Below are 18,390 nucleotides of genomic sequence, written 5' to 3' on the forward strand. Positions count from 1 at the left end.
GTTCATGATCACGCATTCACAAATTGAGTTTGTAGTAAACAGAACATGAACACGAGTAGAGCAGCTGATGATACTGAACTGCAGCACGTGCTGATTAGAGCGATTCTCGTTCTCGAGTCAAGAACCGGTTGCATCGGTTTTCGGATCATCAGTACACTGAACCGAAAAACAATTTCTTTAGGGCGCGTCCGATTCGAGAACCGAGGAGCTGATGATACTGGGCATGCATGATTCAGCGTGAAGCAGACTGACAGACAGAGCGTCTGAACAGAACTGATTCTTTTGGTTATTGATTCTGAACTGATTCTGTGCTAATGTTATGAGTGTGTTATGATAAACTGAAGGCTTGAATCAAGGGCAATCTGGCGAAACGTAAGTTCATTTAATAACAAATACATCACAATGGATTATGTATAGTAAGTGGATCATGGTTTCTGCGCTGATGACACCTAATTTATTTACTTTATATCTTCAAGAATTAAATAATTGTATGCACATTATTGCTGTTACTGTATTTGGGTGTGTTGTTGCAAAGCTTAATTGTAAACGTTTCATGATTATGAGGTTTTTAACTGACTAAAGTTTGTTACTGACTTTGTATACTACGTCATCGCCAATGACGTCATTACGTCGAACGTAAAAGAACCGCTGAATCGTTTTTTTTCCCAACCGGTTTATTGAATCGAACCGTCCGACAGAACTGGTTCGCAAAAAAGAATCGAACTTCCCCTCACTACTCTTAAAACATAGTTTGCTAAAGCTTGAAATACAGCGGGAGCGTTGACCAAACCGAAAGGAAGAACCTGGAACCTGTCTTCCACTCGTCTCCCTCCTTAATCAATGGGATTTAATTAATTATTTATCTCATATAGAATGCTTTGTTATTTATGCAACATAATGTTAATATTACTACTTAAAGGCTATCTGTTACGTAAAAGATACGCAGATGCAAGTTGCAAGTAAATAACTCTTTATTTAGAGAACAGTAAAGGTCTTTCCGTTGGAGCCAGCAGGAGAGTAGGGACGCAGGGACTTCGATGGGCAATCCAGGTGAGATAAGTGATGGCAGCTTGAAGAATTCCCTGAAGTGGTGAGTGATGAATCAAGTGTAGAATTCACAAAGACTGGAACAGGTACAACTTCACATGACGATCTAAATGCAGCCGAAGGAACACATCTTTGAAACATGGAAGGCGGGATGAAGTAGGCCGGAGGAAGTTTGAGTTGGACTGCCATAGGACTAATGACCTTGGTGACAGGAAACAGGCCAATAAATTTGGGAGCTAACTTAGATACGGAGCGGAGTGGAATGTTCTTGGTAGAAAGCCACACTTTTTGACCCACAACGTATACGGGAGGCTTCAACCAGTGGCGATCGGTCTGAACCCTGGTGCGCGCTCCCACCTGAAGAAGAGTCTCAAGGGCTCTACTCCAAGTACCTCTGGATGAAGGCGTGGGGGGGGGGACCGCAACTTCGGATTCCAGACTGGGAAAAATATGTGGCTGGTAATCTAAGCTACATTCAAATGGAGAAAGGCCCGTGGATGACACTGGTAACGAGTTATGAGCGTACTCAACCATAGAGAGTTGCTGACTCCAGGAGGAAGGATACTTGGATACCAAACATCTCAACACTCCCTCCAAACCTTGGTTGGCTCTCTCAGTTTGGCCATTGCTTTGGGGATGGAACACCAAAGATAGACTGACAGTCGCACCCAGTAACTTACAAAACTCCTGCCAAAATTTGGACACAAATCGGGTTCATCGGGAGGCCATGTAGAAGAAAGACATGATCTACAACAGCTACCGCTGTCTCCTTGGCAGATGGTAATTTGGGTAAGGGAATAAATGAGCCGCCCTCGAGAACCAGTCCTCTGCAGTCAAAATGATCTTTTTACCCGTTGAGGGTGGGAGGGTGGTAATGAAATATAGCTCTATGTGGGACCAGGGTCTTGAAGGGACAGACAGTGGTTGGAGTAGCCCATCTGGGGGTCGATTGGAAGTCTTACCAGTGGCACAAACCGAACAAGCCAAAACAAAATGGCGAATGTCGCGAACCATCAATGGCCACCAGAATCGTTGCTTGACCAAAAAACTGTTGTATCGGACCACCTGAACATCATTCTGGGGGAGGTCAAGGCAGCTAGTTGGCTGAAATTGCGAATGAAACGCCGGTAAAAATTGGCAAACCTCAGAGCCCTCTGTAGGGCCTTACGGGAATCTGGACTTGGCCAATCTACCACAGCCTTAACCTTGTCAGGGTCCATACGTACTCCCTCAGAAGAGACGATGTATCTTAGAAAAGAAACAGACTATGCATGAAAATCACATTTCTCCACCTTGACAAAAAGACCATTCTCTAGCAGCCTTTGAAGCACTCGTGTGACGTGCTGAACGTTGATTTGCCATGTCTCTCAACATGTCATTCACGAGTGCCTGGAAAACCGCTGGTGAGTTGGAAAGCCGAACAGCATAACCAAATATTCAAAATGCCCTCTGGGGGTGTTAAAAGTGGCTTGCTATTCATCCCCCTTCTGAATGCGAACCAAATGGTAAGCGTTATGTAATTCCAATCTTGTGAAAACAGATGCTCCCTGCAACCTCTCGAAAGCTGAAGACATCAAGGATAGGTATTCTTTGCTGTGATGTTGTTTAGTCTTCGATAATCAATACAAAGTCTCAAGGAACCATCCTTCTTCCCCACAAAAAAGAACCCCACCCCCGCTGGAGAAGAGGAAGGTCGGATGAACTTCGCTGCCAGAGAATCAGAAATATATTTCTCCATGGCCTCCCTCTCGGGAACAGAAAGTGAGTAAAGCTTGCCCTTATGCGGAGACTTACCTGGCAATAAATCTATAGCACAGTCATAGGGACGATGCGGAGGGATAAGTCCACTGCCTTCTCCTGAAACACAGAAACAGACGCAAGAAAAGTTTTAATTGGTTTTCAAGTTTCTTATGTCCGTTTTATGCCTCTTAACCATTTTAGTGTGTGTGTGTGTGTGTGTGTGTGTGTGTGTGTGTGTGTGTGTGTGTGTCTTTAAGAACTGTATGGTTGGCCTGTCTTTAATTTTTCAACCAAGACTGTTCCAAGAAAATTGAATTGATGCATGTTTTACAGGCACTTCCCCACACTTCAGTACAATAAGTCAGATATGGAATAATCAATGAGTTATACAACAAAAACAATGCATTCTTATTTAGTGAATCTTTAACTTTATGCAACACACCTATTATTTGGGATACCTTTACTTTAATACTATCAATATGTGATTTCCATGTCAAGTGTTCGTCAATTATAATACCTAGAAACTTAATGTCATGTGCCCTTTCAATTTCAAATCCATTAATAACAATGACATTCAGACATTTTTTTATTATTACAAAATCTAAAAAATGTAGTTTTACTAATATTTAGGGACAATCTATTGGCATTGAACCACTACATAATTTTCTGAAAATTCATTCTCTACAATATGTAGGACATTTTTTATATTTTTCCTGAAATAGAACAAAGTGGTGTCATCCGCAAACAGAATGCACCCAAGTAACTGAGACACAGACAAAGTGTCATTTACATATAGAAGAAAAAGTATACTGTAGGTCCTAGAGCCGATCCTTGTGGAACCCCACGTTACAATTATTAGACTTTATGTTGTCAATTTCAACAAAATGACTTCTGTTTTTTTAAATAGCTGGTAACCCATTGGTGTGCCACACCTCTGATAACACATTTATATAGTTTATGCAACAATATCTTGTGGTCCAGCGTATCAAATGCTCTTTGAAGATCCACAAAGATACTTACTAAATAATGCTTTTTATCTATAGCATTGGTAATTTCTTCAGATTGGTTCCATAATTGCTGTAGCAGTTTAGGACGAAACTCATATTGGCTGTTACTTAAAATATTAAATTAATTTAGAAATGTATTCAGTCTGATTGCAATTAACTTCTCCAGAATTTTAGAGAACTGTGAACGTAATGATATTGGTCTATAATTACAAAATTCAGATTTATTTCCTTTTTTGAACAGTGGAATTACTTTGGCTATTTTCATGCAGTCTGGAAATATCCCTGAGGTAAATGACAAATTACATATATAGGTCAATAATTACATCTATAATTAGCTTTATCAATTCCATATTCATATTAGTATAATCATTAGATTTTTTATTAGCACACTTCTGGGCAATTGTCAATATGTCACTCGCTTGTTGTCATGAGTCAGGTTTCTTCCTTTTTCTCTCTCACGCTCTCTCACTCATTTACCTATACACACACACGCAGCTTATTAGCTCATTATCATATTACACTTTCTCTTTCTCTGTTCTGCTGACCTCTCTCTCTTCATGCACCTGTTTGTCATTGCAATCAGCGCTCACGCTGATTTGCTTTGACACCTGTTTCTACTTTGCCCTAAGTGTTCACCCTTTATCTGGTGTTTGCTCTTTATCTGGTGTCAGATTCTTTGTCGGATTATTGTTACATGTCATGCGTTTTGTCAGCAGTTCCATCCTGTCTGTATTGATAAGTACTCACCTAATTCTTGTCTTGTTTGCCTGGAACGTTGTGTGCTTTTGAGATCCTACAGGGCGCAAGGATTTTTACAAAGTTATACTTGCGCAATGCCTAGCATTTAGTGCGTATTAAAAACCTGCTGCTTCATTCTTCTGGTCATCTTCAGCGCACAGCTCAAAACAGAAATGCAGAACATTAATACATACTGTCATATACATAACATTATAATGAAATCTTGTGAAATGTTGTGAATTCTTAGGGTTTCACTGATGTTTAATGTTAACTATCTTTTAATCAAAACATAAAACAATATTTTTGTATCTGTTAACATCACTGTCGAATGTTTAACTTTACTCTTGGTGATGTATTTTCTCCCCCACCCCTAAACATATGATTTGACCATCAATCGACTATCAGCAAGATTCAAAAATTAGGATTCAACTATAAATTCAACTATTCAACTAAAAATAATCAGTCAGGGATACCCTTAATTAAAGTCTGCACTTAAAATATTGCTATGAATTGAAGCAACACCTCTCCCTTTACCTTCTAGATGCGGAAATCTTTGGGGGAGACTCATTTAAAACAATGTAATCATCAGATTTTAGCCAGGTTTCTGTCAAACAGAGCACATCTAGATTATGATCAGTGATCAAATTATTTACAAAAAGCGTTTTCGTAGAAAGGGACCTGATATTTAATAAGCCAAGCTTTCATTTGTTTCTCTGTATTATATACATTTTTATTATTTGTTTATCATCAATTTAATTGTTAGTCTTAAATTGGTTTAGACGTTTTTTGTATTTTCGAGTTCGGGGAACAGACTCAGTCTCTATAGTGTGATATCTAGCTGAAAGAGTCTGTGATTTAAAGTAAATACTAGAAATAATCCTTCTGTTGTGGCACAGGCTCAAGTGTCATAATAATGCCATAAAGATTCTACATTGGCTAATTCAGGAAACAGCTAAATATATACAGAGGCAGAAAAGACCAAAGCAGTGTTGAGTTTAGTTTTTTCCTGTCTGAATGAATAAATTAATTAATTTGCATCCGTGGTTTGGCTCATTTCAATACCATCCAGCCTTAAAAAGTTATGCAAATGTAAAATGTCTTTCTTAACAACAGTAAAACAAATCTGATTGACATCTGACTGTTGGAAGCTTGAACGCTTGCATGAAGCTGAAGCTAGCCAGACCCAGACTACAAGACAAAATAAAAAACTATTCTGCACCAGACATTACAATAAAGCAGTGGTCAGTTTACTCCTGTTTGTGTACACCATTATTTTGTGGATCACTTTACAATAGTCATCAAAGTTAGTTAACTGAAGTCCAGGTGCCATTTATTCAGCATTAGGAAAGTAAATATGGCTGTTCTCTGATTGTAAGTTTTCCGCTGATGGGTCACAGTATGCCCTGTCATAATTTCATCAACTTTCATCTGTGTACAAACTGGCCCTTTAAGAGCCGCTCATGCAGCAGGATGGAGAACAAGATGGAGGCACACATCTGAGGAACACACACACGTGTAATGGAGCTGCTGTGAGGATGGACGGGGCTGTGGAGGCCAGCAGTTTTGCATATGTAAAGAATAAAGCACAATAGACTGGTCAGTGGGGGGGATGTGCGTGTAACACCGACAGTGTCCCAAAACCCTGAGCTGCCTGCCTTTACACCATCTTTAGGGCACGCTTTCAGTGGCCAGACCTGAAAACCATGATTTTATGCCCAGAAACGTCTGCTGAAAAGAGCAGCATGGATGTTTTGGTGTGTGAGGTCCAGGCAGATCACTGGCTGTAAACGCAGTGTTACACGGGTGCAGTGTTCAGGACAGCTCTGCAGAACTGGGCAGCGCTTCACATCATCTGTGCTGAGTGTTCCTGTAGCTCAACTGGTAGAGCATTGTGTTAGCAAGCGCAAGGTTGGGGGTTCGAATCCCAGGGAACACATGATTGTAAAAAATTGTTGGCCTGAATGCAATGTAAGTCCAAAGCGTCTGCTAAAATGCATGTTACATCAGCGAGGTGTTGTGTGGCTGCAGGAGCGTCCCCCCTGCACTCCTGCGGGCCGGAGCCGCTCTCACGGAGCCCTTAACAGGTGCTTGTTCCTCCAGAGGTTCTGCTCCACAGATGGCTATTGTTATGTGTGCAGTAAACACAGAGACTCAAGCGCGCGCTCTGTCTCTCTCTCTCTCTGTGTGTCTGTGTGTGTCTCTCTCTCTCTCTCTCTCTACCAGCTGCCGTTTCCTGCTAAAGCACTGTTATCCCTGACCCCCCCCCACTCACTCCTCCTCCTCCCCCATCTGCTCCTGATTCTCCAGACCGTGCCTCCCGTCCTCGGCTCTCTCTCTGTCGGCCTCACGCTCGGACTCTTCTTCTCTGCGAGCCGCTGACACAAAGAACGGATTAGCGCTTGATCGCACCGGAGCGTGTGCCATCGGTGGAAGGGACCGTATTCTCGCCGGACAACCAGGCAAGTGTGTGTTAATTTTTGTCCATGTACGGCCGTGTTCACCGTTGTGAATCGCGCGGATTTGCGGCTTAGCTAGCTGTGATCAGGCGCTGTGTTTGATGTGGAGCGGTGCGCGCGCTGATTCACGGAGCGGATGTGATCAAAGCCATCTTGATGGATCAGACTGACGCTGCTGGTTTGTTGTTGTTGTTGTTGTTGACGGTATCTGTGCTGATTTCATGTAATGGTGCTGCTAGTTTCGGCGATTATCCGTGAAGACTCTTTCTGTCAGATAGCTTTGGTAAGATGCATGCGATTGAGAGTTATTACATTTTCACATCAAACATCCAAAATACAGTCGAGCTGTTCATTAGAAAAGCCGATTGGTCGGTCATCGTCAAGGTTTTGACACCATTCACGATTATTTGTATCATTCGTTTACTTAAATTAGGACTACATTATTATGCAATTACCCCCCCCCCCTCCATTTTTATCTAAATTTAGCATTAAAAAAAGGACATTGTATATGACATGATTTTTTAGTATGTGTATATATTGAAATGGTCAATTAATAAATGGGGTCTAACAATAATTATAATCTATTAATTCATCAGTCTTATCATGTCTAAACAATATAATATTGACGTCTACCAAGCTCTGATAATGAATGGCATATTCTAGGCCTTCACCCAGAAGCAGGGCTGTGTCTGTCACTTTAAAGCCATGGTTCACCCAAACATGACGATTCTGTCATGATTTACTCCGGCTGTTCTAAACCTGTATAAAGTTCTTCTGTTGAACACAAAAGAAGATACTTTGAAGAATGTGTCTCATCTGAACAGCTGCTGGACTTCCACAGTAGAGAAATAAAGCTATCATGGTCTTTGGTTACCCACAATCTTCAGAAGAAATACATTATTAGAGGTTTGGAACAGCTAGTGGGCTTGTAAACGATGACCAATGTTTATTTTTGAGTGCACTATCCCTCCTTTAAGTCAGACAGACAACAGGCCTGTTTCTCTGTTCATCAGGAGTTACAGGACAGACACATCCAGCCCCACATCTGCAGAGCCTTGTGTTCAGAGCGCAGATGTGAGCTGCAGATGTTTCAAACCACGCAGGTTATAATGCTATTAGTGTTATAAACCTGCACATACTTATTTGTGATTTAACTATGTGTTGGCATTTGTAACATACGGACCAAATCGCTTCCCATATTGATGTGATCCAGGACGCATCACTTTACCGGTCAGTGTGGGATGATGTCTCTGAAGGGACGCCACCGCTGGTCATCACTGAAGGTGTTGGGTTCATCCAGATATCACACTTGTGCTCCTCTCTTATGTTATAGTTGTAAATGTGCTAAATCTGGAGTGCCTTATTGTGATTATACCACACTTCATCACATTATTGTGTTTAGATTTGGCATGTTTTGCTCGAGTGTGGAAGTAGTCCATGATGTGGAGGAAGCTTAAATCAGTTCAGGAACCGCTGGGGGAAGAACGGCAGAGGATTGTGTTGAGATGGGAATAAACTGATTTCAGTATGTGTGCCATATCTGTGTGAACGTTAACAGAGATGGAAACAGCCTGTGCTGTAGGAAAAATATAGTCACGGCTGAACAATCTAACAAGAAAATGACAGCCTGATGAACAGGTCTCTCTATATTGTGCTTGAGCATCTGTTTTTAATCACAGCATCAGAAGAACACTTACACAGTCGACTGGTGCATTGAAAAGCAAAAAAATTAATAAACAGTATGTCATAATTATAATAAGGTGTCTTGAGTGAGCATATAGAAACATTTGTTTGCACTTATTTCAAATGTGGCCATATTTCGGTTAGTATGATTTAAAGTATTGTTCATGTGGAATCCTCATATTGATATTATTTGACATGTGCTGTCCAGTGATGTCATGATGTGATGCATCAGTCAAGATGAAGCAAAACAGCCGAAACCAGCAGGGCCTGTGAGACAGAGCGGTTGGTGTTTCGTTACTAGACCGTGGACTGAATGGGTTTATTTGTGTGTGTTTCTGTGTGTGTGTGTATGAGGGATATTACTAAGTGTTCCCAACATATTCCTGTATCAGTCGATAGGAGCGTCTCGCTGCTCGTGACACGTGAGAGATGAATCTAGTGCAAACTGATATTGCAGACGAAGACGGTGAACCTCAGGTTCAATATTTTGACATGGTGTGATCCAGGCAGCGACGAGGAGAAACTGGAGTCTAATATCTTCCTGGTTCAGCTCATATAGGACAGATGGCTCTTCATTCTCTGCTTTCAGTCTCTCTCACACACACACACACACACACACACACACACACACACACACACACACACACACGAGAGCTTATCCAATTCATCTGGCCATTGTGTACGGCCCGGTGCGGCACAGAGACTCTTTTCAGAGCTGAAGCGGGCAGCTGCAGCGTGAGGAAGCGGCGCACTGAGAGATCCGCCAATCACAGGACAGGACAGACAAACAGAGGAGGAGGTGGGCGGAGCTTGTGCAGAGGGCGGGGCTTCAGCCGAGGCACAAGTGCTGGAGGTCAGGGCCAGATGCTCTCCACACAAAAGAGTATTTCTCAGGAAGCGACGCTGGGAAGCATGGCGCTCGCCATTGTGTGTGTGTGTGTGTGTGCGCGTGTGTGCGTGCGTGTGTGTTTGTGTGTGTGTGTGTGTGAGTGCATGCACTGCATTGCAGGGGTCTTTAGGACTCTTCTGCTTTAATGACTCATAATTCACTCTTTTAACCCGTCTCAGATCTGATGTGTTTTCTGCATGCACTAATGTTGTTATGAACTGAAGAGCAAGACTATTTCCATGTTGAACTCACTTTACGTAAGCTAACTCACTCAACCAACTCATTTAGGAAAGAAAGTAAACGATTCTTTAGCTTCGTTTGCATTTCTTTTCACTCAGGTTGTGAAGGCTGTGTCAGTCACTGGAAGTGTGTGTGTGTGTGTGTGTGTGTGTGTTTGTGTGTGTGTTTGTGTGTGTGTGTGGTGTGTGTGTGTGTGTGTGTGTGTGTGTGTGTGTGGTGTGTGTGTGTGTGTGTGTGTGTGTGTGTGTGTGTGTGTGTGTGCAGTTCCCTGGTGTTACAGTGCAGAAAACAAAGCAGTTGAAGGCTCAGTAGACAGATATTGTGGTTGTTTTCACGTGGTCTCAGTATGGGTCAAAGACCTGACCTCACATTTTGGGATCCGCATCAAATGACATTTACAAAAGTGATATTCATACACAGAAAGCATAATAATTGCAAATACAGTGTCTACTTTAATGTTTCCAATAACCTTTGTAACCTTTGCGCATATACGCATATACGCGTGTGTGTGTGTGTGTGTGTGTGAAAATTAAATGAGATGCTTATTAAAATATATAAAGGAAATATTGATCCTAATATATTTTAAACAATTACAAATAGTTAATAAGGGTAAAATCTTATGAGTTCATAGGAAAGTGGCAAAGATTGGGAAAGGTTTCATGAGACAGTAAATTAGTTTTGGGGGCTGACCTGTGATCCTGAAAAAGAAAAAGAAGTCTTTTAATGTCATTTAATGATTCAGGCTCTAAATATGCCTGACGAGATCATTTGTTAAATTATCTATTTTTTCTTTTTCTCTCTCTGTAAATCGTGATACAAATATATGATAGTCATCATTCTTATGCTCAGATTCTAATGTATGTAAAATAGATAAATGAGTGAAGCTGTATTAAACGTGTATTGTTTGACTCTTGTACAGTACGTCAGATTGGATGGACGTGATCTGGACATGCATGTAGTAGTTCAGAGGTCACAGCCAATCATTGAGCTCTGAGAAACAAAGAAGTCTGCATGGGAAAGTCAGAAGATCTGTGTGTCCGTTTATTGAGCCTTTTCTTTGAGCAGTTTTAAACCTCAGTTCCTGTGCGCTCTTGAAGAGAGTTTCGTAGTTTTGACTGTAACCGAACGCGACGCAGTTTGATCGCTGAGCGAAGGATGACAGACAGACGCAGTGGAGACAAGAGTTTATGTGAACTGAATTTAATGACTTCAATATTAATCTGTGCCTCACATTGAACTATAGAACAGCTCCAGAACACTTGAAATATAGCCCCCGAATCCGTTTCAGTGCATGATGTTTCTGTGAAACATTAGCTCGGCTTTTGGGAGGAAACAGTTTGCACACTAGTGCTCCAATAAGCCTCTTTGAAACACATTTTTCTTTTCGATATACATTAAGAAGAGAACTGTGATATTTCAATTATTCTGAAATACTTTAGATGCGGAGCAGTGTTTCTGATATCAGTGAGCGAGGAGCACAGCGGGAGCGAAGTCATTGCTTTTATTTATTTATTTGATAATTATTTTTATTTAATTTTCACTGTAATACAAAAATAAAAAGACATCGCCCAAAAGAAGCACACAAAAACTTGCACATAGCTCAGATTATGAAATTAAACCGGACTATATAACAGATATAATAATGAACAGGGCAGAAGAGTTAAGTCCAGACAGTTACTCACTTACAACAATAATAATGCATTTTATTTGTCATGCTCTCTCTTAACCCAGAGCTCTACAGTTATGGGCATGGGTAACAACAAGAAGCACAGGTTTCATAACCCATAGCTCAACAACATGCATCAAATAACAACAACAAACACTCAATAAAACAAAACAAAACAGTATAAAAATACTCATGTAACTGTAAGCAACTTCAAAAAGATAAGTCTTTGAAGATTTCTTAAGGCAATTCAGAGTTGTAGAATGTGTAGAGCGTTCCAGAGTCGTGGAGCTGAGAGGTTATGAGTACAGATGTAATATTTTGGCTGGTAGTTGTATATGTTAGTACCCGAGCAGCTGAACTCTGAGTATATTGTAATTTCTGAATAGACTTCTCAGGGAGACCAACATAAAGTGTATTACAGTAATCAAGCCTGGACGTGATAAAGGCATGAATGAGCCTTTCAGCATCAGACAATGATAGAGAAGGTCTTCTGATGTTTCTTAAGAGGAAAAATGCAGTCTTTGAAACCATTTTAATATGGGCATCAAACAATAGTTGAGAGTCATAAATCAGTAATCACATAAGAACTATTTAATTTATGTGAAGTCGCTGGCATACAGACACATAAAAGTTCTGTTGTTGACTCATTGAGCTTGAGAAAGTTCGTGTGCAAGCAGGCTTTTATCTCGCTCAAGCAGTAAGTGTTGTGAGGGCAAGATGAGGATCAGGCTGTGTGCTGAGATGGATCTGACGGTCATCGGTGGAGAAATGAAACCATATTCCATGTAGTATAATAGGGTGAAGATGAGGTCCCATATATGAGGGCCTGTTTGTAAGACGCTCCAGGGGAACCAGCTCAAAAATGATCTTATGCCAGCTTTACAGTGAAGGAGATTTATCACTTATCCAATTAACTGAAATATTTTTTTCTGGCAGAAGGAGATAATATTGTACAACTTCTTGTTAGCAGATGAAACAATGCATTTATTAACCTAACCAATATCAGTGAGACTGGGTCAAAATCCAACTGTATATTAAAGAGCCAGTAAGATGAAAATTCTAAGCTTCCTATCACTGTTTATAAGTCCTGGACATTAGGTTTAAATCCATCCAAGGTTAAAAAACATTGCCATTTTGTCTAAATATCATTTTAAAATTACCTCAATTCTCAGAGATCCCCAAACGGTTCGCGCGAAGCTGTTCAAAAGATTCAGTTTCCTTAAACCCCACCTTTCGGTAGCATACTGTGTTCTGATTGGTCAACTAACATAGTCAGTTTTGATTGGTTGTTCCGTATTCAAGCCGCGCTTCAGTTTGAATCTGAATAGCGTTCAGCGCGGGGGCGTGGTCACATTAGATATAACGAAGGGAGACATTGCATTGTTTTCATATGGATTACTTTATCTCAGAATATCTGTTTTCGGCAGCACTTGTTTAGTTTTAAAGTAGACATGTCAAGCTTTCTATAGATATCTCTCTCATGTCTCTTCGTTGAGTGTTCACAGAGTTACACTTCATTTTAATGACGTGTCTGTACATGACGATCAGCAGACAGCACACATACTGATAAGACGCTTGGGAGAAAACAAACACATAACTTCATAATCATACTTCGTGTTGTGATTTGAAGATGCTCGTTGGTCTAAATAAAGTTGGTATGAACCCTCTTTTATGGCCAAACGCTTTGAAAATCCTGCTGTAGTCACCGAGATTAGAAAAGCAGTCATCAGTGAAATGTTGTGAACACAACAAAAGGGATTTGTTGTACTGCTCTGGTATTGTGGTGAAAATGCCTTTTAGCCATTGGTTATTCTGATCTTCATTCTTTGGCAGTGAAAATAAAACACACTTTTACAATTAAAAACACACTGTCTCCTCGACATGATGCTCTCACACCAACCAGAGCGTCTGTGTGTGTGTGTGAGGGGGGGGGGGGGGGGCAGGTCAGAGGTCAGTTTCTCTCAAGACGGTAGGCGGAGATTATTATGCAAAGTGTTCTCCTGATGTACATAGAGATGGGCAAAAGATTTTAAATCTATAACGACTCGTTTCAGCGATTCAGAGTCGACTCCTTACTTTAGAAGCCAATAACTTTATAAATCGTGTACTTTTTGGTTTAATTACTTTGCACATTGTTTACACTGATGGACAGCTACATCATACACTGTAATACATGTCAGTTTTGATTTCCCATCTGTGTGGCTCTTTAAAAATCTTTTCCATTTCCTCCAGCACCAAAAACCAATACCTTTACAGTCTGTTTCATGACCACAGCCAGTGTGTTAAATACCTACTTCAGTTTTACATTTCAGACACATATCTGATAGAGAGTGGCTAAAAATGCTTCTGGTTAGGAGAAATATGGAGTCTGTGAATGATTTTAAATTCTATTTCTCTTGTAGAAATACTTTTTTGTCCATTGGCCACTGTGTCTGGTGAATTTCTAAATCTACCAGCCACTCAATGTTTTTAACCGACAATGTGCAACTGCATGTGAAAACTACAAGATCTACAATACTTAAGCAGTTTATTTAATCTCAAGTCTCAATTAAATACTGACATTTTCTCTTTCTTTCTCATACACACACAAACAATGAACTGATATACATTTCATTAAATGAGTAGAGCAGATTAAACACAAAACTATCATTCCTCCACCCATCTCCCAGTTTACTCCTGCTCATCACAATCAGATCCTGAGGTTTCTGAGCGTTCTTCTTATCCTCCATGAACTGATGCCAGGGCTGGATAGCAGGGCTGGGTCATAATAGCTGGACAGTCAGAAGGTCACAGAGGCTTCTCGATGTAAGACGGGACCTCCGGTCACTTTCCACTTCATTCTGCTTCATACAGGCTTTTAGCTTTGGTCTGTGGTACATTTACATTAGGAAGTTATTTAAGATATTCAGCTAAACGGCAAACACATTAACACAACTTTCAGTTCTCACTCTGACACTCACCTGGTTTTGTATTTGGAAAAATAAACAATGAAAAGTAAAGTGAGAATTAAATATTGTAGCATAGCATCTTCTGAACGTGATGATGACATACCGAGCAGAACATGGTCAGACATGTCTTGTGGTAAACTAACCAATCGCAGGACTCCTCATTGTCTGCTTTTCTCCATCGTTCTTTAAAAAAACTTTGACCTTCGCATCTTTGTCCACTGTCTCCTGAGATGTTTTCTCTGGAGATATCTTAACACCTGCGATGTAATGTCTCTCTCTAAAAGTGTCCACCGGCCGGGTGAAACAGTATGATAGTTTTATTTACCCGCCACGATGACCGGTAGGTGAAGCAAGTTTACCCGTCACAACACAAAACACCCGCTTTTGGATAAATTTGCTATCTTACATAATTTAGATTTCTGGGTGAACTAACCCTGTAAATTGCTTTTAAAGGTTCCTAGAGTACGTTCAGAGCTTGGTAAAACTGCCTTCTCTTCCCTGGTTATGGAATCAGCTGCAGAGTATAATAATGATAGAAATATTTTCCCCTCTTTAAAAGATTTTTAAAATCTCTCATTGACCAATTTAAGGGAAACGTGTGTGTTTGGTTGAGTAGTTTTTGTTGGTATTTTGAGTGCTGGACAAAAGTTTATGAAAGATTCTTGAGTTTAATGTTTGTTTGTTGTTTATGTGAAACTTTCTGTGCTGCCATCTTGGCCAGGACTCCCTGGAAGAAGAGATTTTATATCTCAACACTATCCTGGTAAAATAAAGGATAAATAAAATAAATATCCTCAAGCCTATGAAGTCCCAGATTACACAAACGATTGTTTAATATTGGGGTAAGAAAGAAGTCGGTTAGATCTACAGACTACAGACTGATCTCCATGCTTTCAGAGCATTAAATGTAGTTGGATTATCATATCTCTCTTTTATGTTTTAAAAGCTCTTAACAAAAGAAGAGTTCTTAAAGGAAATTGTAGGATTCAATATCTAACCAAACATAGGAAGAATCATTCCTTAGGATATAACAATTTGGGTATCAAATCTTAACAAGTGCTATCCGACCCATATTTTCTCAAATAAAGGAACAAAATTAGATCAGTTTTAGATCAGTTTTCAAAGATGTAGAGATAGAAATTCCCAAATGGACGAAACTTAGAGGTGACCACTTAAAAAGAAAACGGGGCACAATGTTTGATTTAAAGGTGTAAGTAACTTTTAAAAGGAGTCTAATATTATCAGGTGAATATCTACCCTGTATAAATGCTGTTTGATCAGTCCCAATTATCTTTCTTCAAAGGCACATTGCTATAATTTTAGAAAGCAATTTCTGGTCAACATTCAATAATGCCATTGGCCTGTCAGAAGAACATCTAATATTAGACTTCTACCTCTAATATTAAGTCTCCGCTGTATAGAATAGTCCACAGGATTCCCAGATTGAAGCTCCATAGTGACACTGGCATGATCTGACAGTAAAATAGGTTCTGTGTTACAAAATCCTATGAAATGCAGATCTGTTTACGGCATAAAGAAGTAATCTAATCTTGACTGACAGTGATAGGAAGCAGAAAACACAATTATATTCTTCATCAGCAGGGTGAGGAGTTCTCCAGACATCCACAAAACCAAGATCTTTAGACATTTTCTGAAGAGATCGGGTCTGAGCAGTTAAAGATGTGGGTACTGATGCTCAAGAGAATTCATTACATAATTAATATCTCCCTCAACAATAGTTAAATCTGCTGGCCTGGCAATCACGGCCAAAAACACACCAGATGAGCTGGGTGTAATACATATTTAGTGTGAGAATAGATTTACCTTGACACACAGCTTCAATAATATCATAGTGACCGTCAAAACTATGTGATCCAGGCTGCCCAAATCATGATACATCTTTATTTTAAGCTTCAAGCTGACGCATTAGTGTAATGGCCCAAAAAACTTTTAGTTAATGGTCAGATCCTTATCTGTAATTGTCACAAATTCACACAAGCCTTTCCATTTTTGCATAAAGACCCGTCCTGACAGTCTGCGTTAAAGGGTCATATGATGCTATTTAAGATTGTCCTTTCTCTGGAGTGTTACAAGCTCTTGGTGTATAATGAAGATCTGTAAAGTTGTCTGTAAAGTATAATCTTTATCAGAGTTAAGACTCTCTCACCCCCTAAAACACCTCGTTCTAACACACCCCACTTGTCTATGTCATTATGTGGAAATATTAGCGTAATGCCGCTTAAATGTTGACACAAAGAAAGAAGCCGTGGTTTCAGTAACACAGTTAGTGTTAAAATCCCTTTATTTGGCCTTTGTAAAGTAGATGCATTTAGGAATCCTTAAGATTACTCACAACAGAACAGCAACACTTTCTATGGACGACTGTTTCGTGAAGCTAGGAGAGGAGGTACTTCTGACTTTGCTTGGGTAATCTGGCGCTTCTGAATCAGCTACTGGAAGTACGTTTTCTTATTAGTTTAAGTATTTGCTACTGAATGTTCAAATGCGGAGTTTTGCGCATCATGCGTGTGTGTGTGTGTGTGTGTGTGTGTGTGTGTGTGTGTGTGAGAGAGAGAGACAGGGTCACACAGTGGAGTCAGCTGTCTTAACCGTTTGTGGCTTGTGTCTGTCTCGAGACTGTTCCTCTTTTAGCTTGAAATGATGGGAAAACTAAGAACATTATTAACTGTCTTTACATTTATTTTGATAGATAAAGATCACGATTTCCAACGAGTGTTTGGCCAATCACATTGCACTGGGTCAGTTGGCCAATCAGAACAGACTGCTCTTGTCAGAAGGCGGGACTCGTTTGAGAGGCGGGGCATAGAGGACCTACAATAATGTACAGTATTTTAAAATAAATGTGTTTTTTAAACATTAAAGCATGTCAATATATTCTGTTACACCGAATACACAAAAGAATGATCTTTAAAAAAGCATCATATGACCCCTTTAAGTTGCAGTCTTAACTTATGTGCATGGGAATTTATTACATGCTTATGTATTACAATTTCTAGTTTTATATAAGCTTTCCTTTATATTTCCTTTGTGCGTCACTGCCACCTGACTATGAATAAAACGAGAGAATGGATGCATTTGAATTAACAGAGATCTACTTTTCATATTGTAGTACCTCTATATAAAGGCTATATAAATGCCCAACCGAACACGTCCTGTGCGGTGACAGAGAAAGCATGACATGAAACGGCTGATGGCATTAAATCTGCCAAGTTCAAGGGTCTATAAAAAAGACTGGTACTGTAATAAAAACTAAGTGTTCAGAGTGTGTCTTTCGTGAAGGCAGTATGCCATATTTCAAGGCCTTCAGTCTCTTTAAAGAATACTTTTTGGAAGCCAGAAAAACACTGATGGGCTGATGGTGCAGTAGGTGGCTCGGTGTGTATCGTCTTAAATGTTACGTTTACGGGTCAAAAGTCTGGAAACCAATATTTTTCCTGACTTTGCTTTCTTTTGTTCATAGTTTTCCAAGCCTCGTAGGATCCCAGCTGATCTTTGTGTGCTCCGGAGGCTTGGACCGGAGCCACCTGTGCGTTACACAGATTAACACACACCTTCCAGCCAATCAGAGTGGAGGATTCACACAGACCGTGGTATAATCTGAGCAGAGCACTTCAGAAAGCGTTTCTGTCATCTCTAAAAAGAAGCGATTCAAATGACAAACTTAATTTTCTTTGTGTAAGGGGCAGAAAGAGGATATTTACAGTTCAGCAGTAGACATGTCTGATTGATCTCAAAACAATTAATAAATGAAAATAGACTTAACTAGAAAGCCATGTCATATAAGATGTTTTGTGGCTGGAGTACAGGAGCAGTATTGGGGTGATGAACGCTGCTGTTTCCTCGTCCTCTCTAGAAGCAGCTCATTTCATCTCTCTTCATGAGTCTGTGTGAATACTGTAAATAATGAACAGACAGATTCTGCTGTCTTCTGCTCAGCTCCTGTCTCTGTCATCGG

The 18,390-nt window shown here is 40.1% G+C and overlaps 1 protein-coding gene across 10 annotated transcripts in view; it reads left to right on the forward strand.

The window, feature by feature from the left end:
* The first annotated feature begins 7,110 nt into the window (after nt 1–7,110).
* Nucleotides 7,111–18,390, forward strand: part of LOC113078004 (membrane-associated guanylate kinase, WW and PDZ domain-containing protein 1-like) — a 70,817-nt gene continuing 59,537 nt past the window's right edge. For 5 of the 10 annotated variants that reach the window (XM_026250274.1, XM_026250273.1, XM_026250272.1 and 2 more), the window contains exon 1: nt 7,118–7,271. The gene's annotated coding sequence lies outside the window, so the exon portion shown is untranslated. Of the gene's footprint in view, nt 7,272–18,390 lie in introns of all 10 variants that reach the window. The other 5 variants (XM_026250280.1, XM_026250281.1, XM_026250276.1 and 2 more) reach the window with 4 other exon arrangements.

This window comes from Carassius auratus, unplaced genomic scaffold (genome assembly GCF_003368295.1).
Source record: "Carassius auratus strain Wakin unplaced genomic scaffold, ASM336829v1 scaf_tig00023751, whole genome shotgun sequence".
NCBI classification, from domain to species: Eukaryota; Metazoa; Chordata; class Actinopteri; order Cypriniformes; family Cyprinidae; genus Carassius; species Carassius auratus.